Source organism: Eutrigla gurnardus, assembly GCF_963514095.1.
Source record: "Eutrigla gurnardus genome assembly, chromosome: 2".
In the NCBI taxonomy this organism is placed as follows: domain Eukaryota; kingdom Metazoa; phylum Chordata; class Actinopteri; order Perciformes; family Triglidae; genus Eutrigla; species Eutrigla gurnardus.
The window spans coordinates 7,326,025-7,340,146 of NC_139916.1; the positions used below are offsets into that span (position 1 = coordinate 7,326,025).

At 42.6% G+C, this 14,122-nt stretch overlaps 1 protein-coding gene across 1 annotated transcript in view; it reads right to left on the bottom strand.

The window, feature by feature from the left end:
• cacna2d2a (calcium channel, voltage-dependent, alpha 2/delta subunit 2a) overlaps positions 1 to 14,122 on the bottom strand; it is a 126,104-nt gene that overhangs the window by 74,833 nt on the left and 37,149 nt on the right. The gene's annotated exons all lie outside the window — the stretch shown is intronic.

Consider the following 14,122-nt stretch of genomic DNA (forward strand, 5'->3'; position numbering starts at 1 on the left):
AAGGATGAGGAGAAGGAAGAGGAGGAGGAGGACGAGGGGAGGAGGGGGGAATGAGCTGCTAAGGTGAAGCAGATGCACCAGTTTGACAGCGTAAACTCAAAATTCCTCCTAAAGACTCGACATTAAGACAGAGAAAGTAAGATAACGTTAGTCTTTCAGTGTATAAAAACAAATAACAGATTTTTTTTTAACATGTTTGTGTTGGATTTGGAAAAACAATTCTTGGAGTCACAGTGAAACATAATGTGATGGATTTTAAAGCAGTCGACTGCATGGAGGCGGGGTAACATTACAATACACGATTTAGTCGATTAAACCAGTTGCTGCTTTTCGCTGGTTTCTAATATTGTGAACACAAATTTGTGTTTTGGACAATTGGTCAGGAAAAACAAGATATCTGAAGATGTCTCATTCCCTGTGACATTTAATGATTCATTGATTAAGTGCCAAAATAATCACTGGATTAATTGATAATGAGAATAATGTTTTCATCTAAACCCCAAAACATGCATTTAAAAACTGCTGAACCTTGACAAGCAAGACTTTGAAAGTCAGATCAGTCCGCCTGATGTGTGGGAGACGGGTTAGCAGCAGGAACACCAACATGCCCATCACACACCACATGAGCCACCAGGGGGGCTCCGGACATCCGCTTCTGCAAATGTGCTCTAACACAGATACAGACCCTGTCTTTTCTTTTTTTTGCATAACTGCTGCATGCCAATGCCACAACCGACACGAGACGATGCAACAAGCTGAGACAGACTCTGAACGGCCTCCACTCCGGAAACAAACGCAACAGAAGAGAAGTGACAGTGCTCCGCAAATGAATGCAAACGTGGAAGAAATGGAACGGGGAGAATAATTCAATCTGCAGCCACCTCCTCCAGTCAGCCGAGGAGAACGGAGCTGAGGGGAAGGCGAGGGGAGGGAGGAGGAGACGGGAGGTGGAGGAAGGGCTAAGGCGACAGATTCCTTTCTCCCTGGGCAGGGGGGCTAGGGTGGCAGGCGCCCAGATAAGCTGGAGCCGAGCTAAGATTAACTGCTTGCTCTGATGGAAGAGCAAAATAAAAAGGCGAGCCGACCTCTGCTTCCTCTGGCCTCTCTGCGGGAGTGTCCTCCCTCTGTGGGGACAGGAGGTGTGGATTGCGTACGTAAACCATGATGAGAATGGTTGAGTAGTAGTAGAAAGAAACCAACGTCATCGAGCAACACGGCCTCTCACATCCTTTCAAACGCATCCCTTTTTTGTCAAACTTTTCATTTCCCCCCAGTCGTACGCCACAGACAGATACAATAGTCTTGGTGGGTGCATCTGCAAAGCTGGCAAACGGCTCCTCTGAAGACCGCTTCTAATTGCTGAATCACACAATTTACAACAAGAAAGAGCTTTTGGTGAAACGGAGCTGCTCTGTGAGAACTGTAGTGGTCCAGTGAATCTGATTTCTTGGGTCATTCCCGTACGGTTGAGCTCAAGTGCTAAAGATCTTTTACCCCAGGCACGTTTTTACTTCACTAACACAGTTTTCCAGAAAAAGTCAATGATCAGAATTACACTGGCTACTCAAGTCCCTTTTTACTGCTTTCTTTCTTTTGTGTGGTGGATTTTTCAGCTGTATATTCTACTATTTTACTTTCAGTCACTTGGAAAAGGCTCAAAATGCATAATTACAAAACAATTTCTCTACATTATACCCTGAATTGATAAACAAACTTGTGCCATCAATGTGCTTTCTGGGATGAAAGAAAAAAGAGTTGCCTTTTGCAAATCAGGTTAACAAAATAAGTGACTAATGGTGATAATATCTTTGGAAATTGGTCCAGTAAAAGGGAGAACGCTGCAGTTAGCTGTCATGAAAAGGGCTGTAATGTAAACCCTGACAGGCAGAAAGAAAATGTTTTTTTTTTACCTTTCGTTTGATCAGGTGTGTTTTTGTGTCAAAACCAAATCTCGCTCAAGGCGAAGGGTTGTTCTAAAATCTCACGATAAGTGACATGTTGCTGATATCAGCTTAACGTTCAGCCCTGACATTGAAAATCTTTTAGAAGTCACCTCTCGTTTCAAATCTCTAAGATTTAAGAACTATACTATATATGTATACTTTGGCAGTATCCTCCTGAAACAAACTGCTTCTATAATAAGGGTAGAATCGGAGAATCCTGATTAACACATCGAGATGTCTGCTGCCAAAACCTGATGATTTCCGTCACATATATGTATATTTAACTGGGTTGATGACTGAGAGAGCAGCGCAGTCAGAGTAAAGGAAACATCATTACATGTGGCGGTGCATCTTGATATCCAAAATAATTGCATCACACACATTTGCACTATAAGATGGAGCAGTGCCTTCTCATTACAGACGTCGCTGATCTAAATAGATGTAGGACGTAGGCTACCCGGTACTGAACCTCAACACAGGCCCGTTTCACAGAAACCATTTTGAAATGTAATTGCAGGGTAAACACAGGTGTGAATGAACAAATTAATTATGGTCCCATTCTATTCAGTGGCACAGCCATTCCAGTGAGTCAGCGTGCACAAATCCACCTGAATGGAACAGGGTCGCAATTAAAGTTATTTATTACACCTGTCGTTACCCGGCATTGACGTGCGTGTGTGTGTGTGTGTGTGTGTGTGTGTGTGTGTGTGAAAAGCCTATTGTCTCAAGGCTTCTAATTTATGCAGTGTGGACAGAACAACCTGACAAATGCAATGTCTGTGGCCAACACATGGAAGACTATGTAGGAGACATTTGTTTATTGACTTACATACATTTTGGTTACTTCATGTGTGTCGTTACTATGGATACAGTCCCTGTAGTGCTGATCAGTGGTCTGTCGGGAACTAACAGCTCATTTGCAGGACACAAGCTCCTTATTTGCTTTGTCTAAGTTAGGAGAAGCGGTGTTAGAGGCGAGCTCTCAGATAAGGACTATTAACCGCACCACCATCAGCTACTTTGCCCACAAGCAACCACTGGCCTCCCACTCGTGATCAGTTTAGTAATGGAAATGACAGCATAAATACTTTGAATAGATTTTTTAAATGTACACGGGGAATGGACAATTTCCCTGCCACATTCAGTTTTGAATGCAAAGCACCACTAAGCAATTAAGTAGTGTTTAATACCGGATTGATTTGAAATGGGAGGTTTTTCCTCCCTCTCTGTGGTCTGTATCCACATCATTTTGCATATCGACATCCTCCCATGGGAACCATTTTGCTATATGGCCTCACAGCTGATGAAGCTGATAAGCGGGAGCTGGTGGATAATCGCCAGGATGAAGAGGAGGCGGCGGGCGTAGAGGGATCTGATAGGGTGGATGGCTGAGGGATTGGATATCGACATGCTGAGAATAGTGAACCATGACATATTTTAGAAAACATTATTTTTTCCTCATTCTGCAAAAAGGGATCTCACTAGGAAAAGCAGAACACAGTACTGTGCTTTTTGTTATTCGAACAAAGTACTATTTATGCGCAGTGCTTATTTAATTTTTCTCCCTCCACCACACAGCAGTAAAGCATATATTTTCAGTTTGATTGCTGAGGCGTTTTTTTTTCAAAAGCCCCTTTCATAAAAAATGATCTTTTTCAATTGTGCCCTCTAAGAAAGAAAACAACAGAAAGACAAGAATACTGCTAGCAAATGGGGGAGAAAAAAAGGAAAGAAAAAAGGTCTGCATTTTAGCACAGCGATTCTTGATTCAAGTGTCTCCATCTCTTCTTTTTCTCTTCCCTCTCTGCAGACGCCAAATCGCACATGGGAGACTAGAAATATATGTTTTATGCAGTTTGGATGAGACGGCTGCATAAAAGCACAAAGCAGTCATTTCTATTCATTTGTCTCTCGCTGACGGGGAAATGAAGGAGTGAAGCAGATGCTATTGCTACGTGAACAAGTTGCTTAAACACAGAAAGCATTCTTTTTTTTTCTTTCGAGAAGAAGTTGGATAATTAGATGCTGAATCAACCCCCTCACACAACACACACACACACACACTTCCTGCCTGGAATCCATATTGTCCCTCAAATGAATGCCTTTGCGTGAGGCAGGAACACGGAAAAAGAATAATAATATAAATCTCCTGCTGTACACTGACATTTGTTTTCGAAGGAGAAAAGGGGAAAGCAGAGCATTCAAATGGAGCTGAAAAAATGGTACATTGAAAGCTAAAATAAATGTGTGCATTGATGATGGGGAGAAAAATGCTGGAGGCAGCGTGCTGCCGTGAAGCAGATCAGGTGGTGACATTTTGTCTAATGTGAAATGATGCCAAGGAACAGCGGGTTGGATTTTGTGACCTTTCATCAGGGGGACTGATAGAATGACCCAATAGTATAGATGAAATCTAGATATACGACAATCTGTTTTTACAACGGCGTATCCAATGCTGCGTGTTTGTCTGTGGATGTGTGTGTGAGAGAGATAGCCTTATACACGTATGTATAGGACGATACAGAAGCCCTATTCAGACCTGACTTCAACATGTGTCTCGGATGATCTGATCTCGAGTGGTTCTGTGAACCCCAAGAGCAGAACCCTTTAAACAACATTTGAAAGTGGTCTGGGCTGCATGTGGCCACATGCTTTCAGCAGTGTGTACGCAATTGTGTCCTTGGCCCCAGCGAAGGACCGCCTACTCAACTGACTGTCTGTACATTACTCACCCAGAGAGGTGATTCACAACAGCTTGTGTAGTCAAGGTGACGTCGCACTTATACTTTATGAAGGTAATAATATCACAGGAACACTTTATGTCTCCCAACAACCGCACATAAGAGCTTTACTCATTCTGACCTTTCACAATAAAAGCCCCAGACGTATGCAATGCATCAATCGGCGGCTCAACGAAATAGCTTAATGTATGAGTCCTATAGCTTCACAGCTTGTTGGTGATGTGTTATGGCTCTGCGCAGATCTGACACTTGCCTGCCCGCTCTCATCCCCGACTCTCTGACGCTCTGCAGGCTGCTGGCAACGGCGGCAACATTGGTAGAAAAATACCCCTGTTTTTAGGTTTGTAAAGTGTTCCCTAATGTCCAGGACATTACTACTGCTGCTATTGTCTCCCGCCGGTTACAAACGCATTCGGCCGTTGCAAACACAACTTATGTAGGTTATGTGTTTATTTGCATATAGAGTGAACACTCGAGACGCGCTCTAATGCCAGGTGTGAACAGACAGGTTAGAGCCGTCTCCTTGTGATTGCATCAGCTAAGACGCGTGTTAATACCAGGTCTGAACAGGGCCGTAGTCTGGCTATTTGCAAGTGTTGTTACATTAACAGGTGGATTCACCTTTGAAGGTTAAACAGCCGATGCTTCAGCAAATTCTCTCAAGGCTTAGAAGAAGTTAGTCAGCCATACGTTGATTGAGGTGAGTGTGTCCATTGTGTGTGTGTGTGTGTGTGTGCGTGCATGTGCGGAAAGTGTAATAGCTTTGCTGCAGGTTGTAACAGATGGTTGCTAATGGAAGTTCATAGATCTGAATGACAGGGGCCAGGGGATTGGGGAGGAGATTATGGGAGCCTTGGGAGGGGATGTGTGATTCAGTGCATGTGTGTGTGTGTGTGTGCATGCATCAAGTGTCTCTACCTCTGTGTACATGTGCAGAATTAGTGTGTGGACCACTTAGAAAGTAGACCAACTAACGCTTCTAGTCCTTGGGTAAAGGAAGAGGAATGTTGAACAGAAGTTTATAGCTCCACCTTAGGGATAACAATGTACGCGTGTCAGTTGGTCAGTCCGCCACTTTGGTCTAGACTGAAATATCTCAGAAACTAGTGAATAGATTGTCAAGGGGGTTTTGTACAGACATTCATGGTCCCCAGAGGACGAAGCCTGCTGACGTGTGATCCTGCTTTTTCCATCCAGCACCACTAGCATGTCAACACTCCTATGTCCAGTGAAGCATGGTACATTAATGTTACCCCCAGGATGAATTGTCATCACTTTGGTGAGCTCTTATAGTTGAATGGTGTAGTACATGGTCGTATGACAAAATACTGACAATAAAGGCTCATCAACCTGTCGGCCTACTTTGTGTGCAGTGCTAATAAGCTAAAGTAAGCATGCTACAGAACCACTAGCTCTTTTATACTGTGTCTGCTGTTATGCGATACTCTTTTTTTATATTAAAACATATTTTGAGTAAAAAATAGTTCATTCTCAGTTTATGTATAAACATGGAACTGGATGGTAATGGGAAACCGCAACTGTAATTTCTCAACATTCTGGGAGAAATCATATTTAGAAATTGCTTTGTATTGTTCAGAGACAATAAAAAAACAGCAGATTATCATGGATGATAACCATCAGATGACAAATCCAGTTCTTACTCTACGATTGGTACGTTTAAATCATCATCACATGTACTAAAAACACTGTAGATATAGTCAGACATGAAGCATTTTCCTCTCAAACAGCATGTGAATGAACTTTTTTAACGTTTTTTTTTTCGCAGTTGTGAAAGAAATGCCAGAACCTCCTTCAACACATTATTTTGAAGGAACAGAACGGGGCCCTAAAGGTGTATGTAAAAGATTTCACAAATGGTGTATGTCCCCGGGAACCCGATGGAATCTCTCTGAACTACACCGACAGAAATTTGATACGCTTTTGCCAATCAGTGCACGCTGCAAGTTGTAAAGTTTTCTCTTCTATTTTTACCCAAAGTAGAGCGCGGCCTACTTCCCTTGTACTTCCCTAATGGGACCTGAGAGTTATAACTGCCTCTCTAAAGGCCTACAGGAAATGAAAAACCAAATTACTTTGATGGAGGCGCACGGTGGCGATGGGAGGCCTCGGGTTTTGTAATGTCTTCTACAACAGCATATACAAAATGTTCCATGCGTGTTAAAGTTCCGACTGCTGATTGGGTTCATTAGTTATTCAAACCATCTGACCTCCCCACAGCACTGCTCAGACACCCTCATTATGAAGACCTTGTAATTCATTAAGCTCCCTAAATGAACACAAGCCACATCGAGGGTTGCTCGCTGCTACTGAGTGGCTTTGCTGCGCCTCGGGGAGGTTGATAGTGAGCGTGCGGATCAAGTTTTAATGCTTCGATAAGGGAAGGGTTGGACTTTAATTGACTGACAGACGAATGACGGGTTAGAGGGGGAGAATGAACTGAATGGATGTAAAGATACTAGATATAAAGATATGTTTTGTCTCACTGAATATGGAGTAATCATGAGAGTAAATAACAAATGACGGATATACATACACCTGAAATAAAATAAAAACTTCTAAGCTAGAACTACTGGTGGTAATTATTGATGGTATATTCTCACAAAAGTTCAGTTAAACGTCGGCCCAGAATCAGGTGTGAGGGGAGCGAGGCTGCAGGCTCTCGCTGCCTCTGAAAGTGAGAGACGTCTCCTTCATTTTTCATCGCGTCACGCCAACAGGAGGGATATAATCACTTGCTGCCGGTGGTGTAATTCATTGTGGGCACACCAGCTGCTGCTGTACTGCTGCTGTTGGGAATGACAGAAAACTTCGAAAAACAAGTGTTTCAAGTGATTTGAAAAGCTCGGCAGTATTTTTAAAGATCTCTTTTTCAAAGGGGATGTTTACGGTAGTTATCGATTCGCCGGAACGGCAGGAAACACACAACGCCGGCATCGCACGGCTAACTGATTGCTGAATTACCAGTGGCAGTTTTAAAAAATCAGTATCAGGGCTCACAGCTGATAAAGGAGGGGCTTCACTTGACGAATCCTCCAGCTCTAGGACCCTAACCGATGAGAGTCAATTCAGACCCGAGTGACAGCTCTCACTCCTCACAAGAGCTTCACAGTGTTATGATAGCAGGAGCATCATTTTGAGGGACTGGTGTGCCTTTAAAAAAAAAGACTGGGGGCTACATTTAGCGGTTATAAATTGGTTATTTGTGCCGGATGCCTGTTCAATTAAAGCCAGTCACTGAGGCGTCTGAGATCGCGCTGGGATGGCGACCCACGTCATCAACCACGCGGAGGTGGTCTTACTCCCAGGGTAACTGCAGTAACAAACGAAAGAAAGATGATTGATTGTTGGCTCTTGGCCCACCATTAACAAGCTGTACAAAAGGAGGAATTAGCATCCAAATGAACACAGTTGCTGCCTTTTCATTAATTATCAAAATAGAATATCATCAATGCTACGTTGCTCTAACAGAGATCGCTTCGTTTGCAACGTTGGTTTTTTATTCCAGCGTCAGAGCAAGAGGAGTTTGGGCAGCTTCACCTCCTTTTTTGTCACGATAGATTTTCTTCAAGCCGGCAACCCATCAACAAAGTGTGTGCGTTTTCACCCCCGCGTATTCAAAGCTACAATTCCCTTGTGGAAACAGTAAGTGAAATCAAAACGTAGTTACTTCACACTACACAGTCAATTTCCCAGTGTGAATATCCAATGAGTTGACAGGAGGGCTTTTTTTAAAGCTGGTTCAGGGTGGTTTTTCAGAGATCAAACTATTAGACATGTCAACCGACTGCTGCAGAGTTACAAAAACACATAATTGTGTAGAACGACAAGGTAATGAGGCAGCAAACTGGAAAACATTTTGATACCTTTTCAATATAAGCTATAATTCCCTCAGTTTCTTTGGTGGAAACGAGGTATTTCAGACGTCATTACTACGCTCTAAGCTGAGCAGATCTTCATGTCTGTGCCGACACGTGCATGCTCACGCTCCTTTCAAAACGCACGCTGGCTGTGCGTGTCATGTGTGAGAGAGTGTGTGTCTCCGTGAATTACCAACGGATGCAACGTGATGACAGATGACTCGGAGCGGCCCGTCCCCTCCCCATCACTGACCCCGGCTGTGTCATCCTGGTTTTCCACGGTCAGGAGGAGACGCAGGCCCACGCAGTCTGATTGATTAATTCTGTCAAGCACACTTTTGCTGTCCCCTGCAGAGTGTCCGGTCCGAGCTATCTTGCAATCTCTCGCAATCACTATCAGCATGACTACAAAAGTCACAGAACATTTCCTTGATTCCTGAAAGAGAAACTGACCACCTTCCGCAGTTTTCTTCACTTCGCTTTATGTTCTCCGATAAAAACAGTCCTGCATGTCATGTGCAGAACCGGGCCAACGCACAAGAGAATTAGCGCATAAGACGATTGAAATGTCCCACAAGAGTGTTGGGTTGGCCACTGGAAATTACACAAGGGCCCCTTGTGCCAAAGAAGTTCATCGGGGATAAGTTTGTGAATTTCTTAAGGCTCCTCCAACAAAGTGTAGATTTGCTGCATCCTTCCTGTGATCAGCTGAGACGGAAGTCCACCTATAGGAAGAGAAAACTAAGCGAGGGACAGACCAAGTCAAACAGGGCAATAGTAAGTTATGTGGGAAAATATACTCACCTAAACTGATATTGTTTCCAGACAGACAGATATAATATATAAAAAAAAATGTTTGTGGATGTTGTAACATATCTTGACATGATATGTTGGGAAGCAGCTGGCCCAGGTACAAACACACCTCGGGTGTGAACATCCCAGGTGTGACCACACAACACATCAGTTTCACTTAGTCTACAGATATTTGCCATCGCTGTGCTGCACGAAAAAAACACAGTGAATAATATCTATTTATATAGGCCACTATTTCATTTCCATAACAGTGGAGTTAAACACAGATCCCGGCATGCACACTTGTTTGACTAAAAGGCCTCAGTAGCAGCTAAAAATATATTTCCCTGTTATTTCATCTGTGTGCCTGCTGCTCGGGTTTCCACACTCACTCATGTTGCTCGTCTGTACATTTGAAATATTGTGAGCATATTCGACCGAGCCTCGTCCCTTCATCTTCCTGTCTCATCTCCGTGGTTTGACCCAGAAACCATCTCAGCAAGCAACCCAGTGGTGTGCTGGGTGTGTACCCATCAAGCAGCCAGCAGCCCAGAGGCAACCATCCCTCAGCCTTTAAGTGGTATTGGAATAGTATTGAGATCTGTGTAATTGGATTAGACTAACCTTAGTCCCCTCTCTATTCCGCCAGCTCCCTCTGTGAAATCAGAACTTAAGGGCTTTGACAATGGTAGTTTTGCTGTGCAGCAGCTGATGGGAATGTAACACGATCTCTGTCTGTAGCTCCAGGCCTCATCCTCCCTCCCCGAGGCGGGAAAATCCCAGTAGCGCCCTGACTGACAGCTCAACTCCGCCTGGCTTGACTGACAGTGTTCGGGGATGTTGTGCAACCTCATATGGTTGTGTGAAGGGCCCAACTGATCTCCGGCCTCTGTGGCGATCAAATGAAGCATCACAAAGAGGAGCACGGGAAGGAATGAGGGGCTCGGATGAGTCTGGGAAGTCTCACACACCTGTTTGGCTTTATACACATGACAGGTTACATGGAGGGCTGTGTTCTCTCTGGCTGCTCTGGGTTAAAAGGCCTGTCAGACAGACACTGTTGTATCATCACTCAGCTGGGAGCCTGTTGCTCTGATAGTGTGTACACGATGGAAGTACAAAGAAGCACATGTAGACCGGTGCATGTGATGTGTGCATGCACACAGACACTCACAGAGAGGCAACAACCAGGTATGACGGCAAGCTCAACTTAAATATCAAGCATTAGCATCGATTAGATGATCAAGCAACAGAGTGGGGACAAATATACAGTACATCCCAGGGTGTATGATAACCTAGCAACCTGGTACTGCACCCTGCTGTCACTCAAAGCGGCTACACCTTCAATCATGCCTAAATTCAAGCCTTAATGATTTAAATGTGACAAAAAACCTTAAAAAATATGAATTAATATATATAATATATCTTCATTTCTCAGCACCAAACGTTGCCATGATCATTAGATCATTTCATTCAGAGTGATACCTACTTAAGCAGACGTTTGGTAAGCGTGGGCTAAGTGCAGCAGGCTACTTTATCATATTAACTTTTGATTCTAATTAAATCATTTTTTGTTGTTGTGATTCACTATGCAGGAAGCAGAAAGTGCACTGAAAAAGCTGCGTGAATGAATTATCTTTATTCATAGGGCACTTACAGAAGGTAAGTTGATTCAGGTGGATTTGATTCAAGTGTATCACATGTGTTATTATTTTACAGATATTCTGGAGTTACATATAAATAGGCTTTACATTAAATCTATGGTCTACTGCATAGAAATTGACCAATGGGAGCCATTATTACTCTCTTGATTAGCCTTACAGTGAAGGTGTCAAGGAATGAAAAATAAATAAAGTCTAATAATTCCTAACGGCAAACCTAATGATTCAGGAATATTAATAGCTATTTACCGACTGTAGGTAAGTATTGAGGGAATCATTAGAATAATATTCACAAACTTATGACTTGACGATCACGACATTACCTGCTTAAATGTGACTCAAACAAAAAAACATCAACACAGAAAACAATTTACTATATGCAACTACATTCTAACCTGACTGGCTGCTCAAAGTCAAAGTCAGCTCATCAACCCTCAAATATAAAAGATGAGTCCTGGCGTCAGCTGTAATTCAAAAGCTTTCATTTTAAATATCACAAGATTATTTCACGATGATGATCATATTTCAACCTGCCTCTGAAAACAAAGAGATTTATATAAAGTGTCCGCCGGAAACATGTCGAGCCTGTCAGCCTACCAGCGGGGTTTGTGTTACATTTTAATTTTGGCACCAACCTGAGAATCAGATCATTGTTCGAGAAAATGGCTGCAGCCAGAGGCAAGAAAGAAAGAGCAGACGGGGACATGGAGCGGAGGAGATTAAGACAAGGGAAGGGAAATAATCAAAATGGGGGAAAGCTTTTGACAAAAAAGTAAGTCAGCTTACGCATCCTCCATTTTTGGGGGGGTGAGGGGGACAACATTCAGTACGTGGCACTTTGAAATATATTATTATAAACCTTTACATGGCTATGTGTGTGAAAGTAAGTTCACATTGCTGGGTAAGTTACACCAAATGTGGATATTATAGCTGAAAGCAGGATAAACAGGACTGTTTTAATGAAGCTGTGTTTTTCAACTGTTGCACGCCTCAAACTGAATCTTTGTGATAACTCCGGCTAGACAGCGAGCCCAGGCAGGTAAATACTTGAAAGCTCACCTGAATCTTTTAACCCCTATCCAAATAAGCAGAGAATTTAGATTATTTAGCTAATTTGAGAATTGAGGCTAAAGCAACTAAATCCAGATCCCTCCCCACTCTGTATATCAGTAACTGAGTATTCACAGTCAATGTGTATTTTCTCATTAGTAATATAAACATGAATTAGAACGAATCACCCCAAGCAGTATTTAAATAGGTTGTAGAAGAATAATTTCTTCTTGCACATGCACACACACACACCCTTCCTCTTTTTTTGAAATGTGTGGCAGAGGATATTTGAGACTAAATAACCATTACAGGGGGTAGAAACAGGCTGAAATATAAAACGCTGTCAATATGGTGCTGAGCAGAGATTGAGACCTTCTTATCTGCAGAATGCATTAAGACCTGGCTTTCACTTTTCTCCCTGTATGAATACTAAGTCCATGTGAATGTATGAGTCTAGTCTTGAATTTTTAGGTTTTGAAAAACAAACCTTACCTGTCCAAATGAAACATATATGAACTTGTTGCATACCTTTTTGTATCTGCATTTTATTATGACTCCCGGGTTTTGCATTGCTTGTTCACTTCTGCAAGTCATCTGACTCACTTTTCCTCTCTCTGCTTTCTTCTTTTGGATTTTTTTCCCTAAAACTCTTTTTCCCCCTCCAACTACAACCTCCCCCCCCTCCCTCCACACACCCCTCCGTCTCTCCCGCTCGCTGCTCATTTTTAAATCTATGAATTTCTGAACATCATTTTCTTGATTTTTCCACGCCCCAGGGAGACATTCTCATTCCAGTCCTTCTCTTTTTTCACCTCATTTCCTCCCTCCTGAGTGAATATCCCAGACAGGATGTGAGGTGACAGTGTGGCCTGTGGAGGTTGGAGGGGGGATCTGGTATGTTGGGGGAGGTGGAGGAGGGAGGTGAAGGTGGGTCTAGTGCTGCCGAACCTTCTTTCAAAAAATACGGGGTGGATGTTCAGACATAGAAACGCCTTAAGAGACTTAATTGTCCCTCCTTGGCATGATAGTGTCCCATCCCACAATAATCTATGCTCTTAAAATACACCATACACACTTCTGTCGCTTTATAAAGGCTTCAACTGTGTTAAAACGGTCAATGCTTTGACCTTGAGTCACCACATCTGGACAGAAACGGAGGGAATGAAAGTGGACAGTCCCTCAGTTGGCCTATCCATAAATAAGGATTCAAATTATACATACAAGGATGCACTGATGAAACCAATATAAGCTTTTTGTAACTTTGTAGCTAATTCTTAATTAGCTGTATGTGAAATGGAAAATACATATTTAAATGCAGGGGAAAGTTTGAATGATACATTACAGCCTCAACGATCTCAGTGTGGGTGTGGAGCTGGATCACGATCAGATGATAACAATGATTAAAAGGAGTCAGTGTGTGTGTGTGTGTGTGTGTGTGTGTGTGTGTGTGTGTGTGTGTGTGCGACTGCAGATGATGAGAATCACCAAACTGATTAAAAGGAATGCCTCACTGCAATCGTGGAAAGAATTAACAAATTTAGTCTTAAATAGCAATAAATACACATTCTAATCAGGTAATTTGGGAATGATATGCTCTCAAAATGTCCCTGTAATAAAATGTGTGGAAATAATTTGAACAAAACTGTGAGACAGACTACTAAACAGGGGCCAACAGTTAGATTTTTTTAAGGAAATTCTTCTTTTATTTCTCGCTGGCTTTTAAAAATGAAAAGTTGATTATATATACTTTTCTAATTTCCCTCCTTGTCAATCACTTTGCTGCCTCTATATCCCCCCCCTCTCGCTTCTCCTTGAAGGGGTTAGAGGTTCCCCACTGTGAGAGCGAAACAATTTTTTTTTAACTAATCACAGGCCTGTATGAGTGGAACGGTGGTAATAATTATACTCCAAAATGCAGGACATTGAAATGATAACCTCTGAAATAACCTCTCTTCTCATGCGTCACACAAACTATGTTTCAGAAGCATCCAATAAGAAGGACTATAAAAAGGAATATATATATAAGAAATATAGGCAATGTTTTCCGACTGTATTAT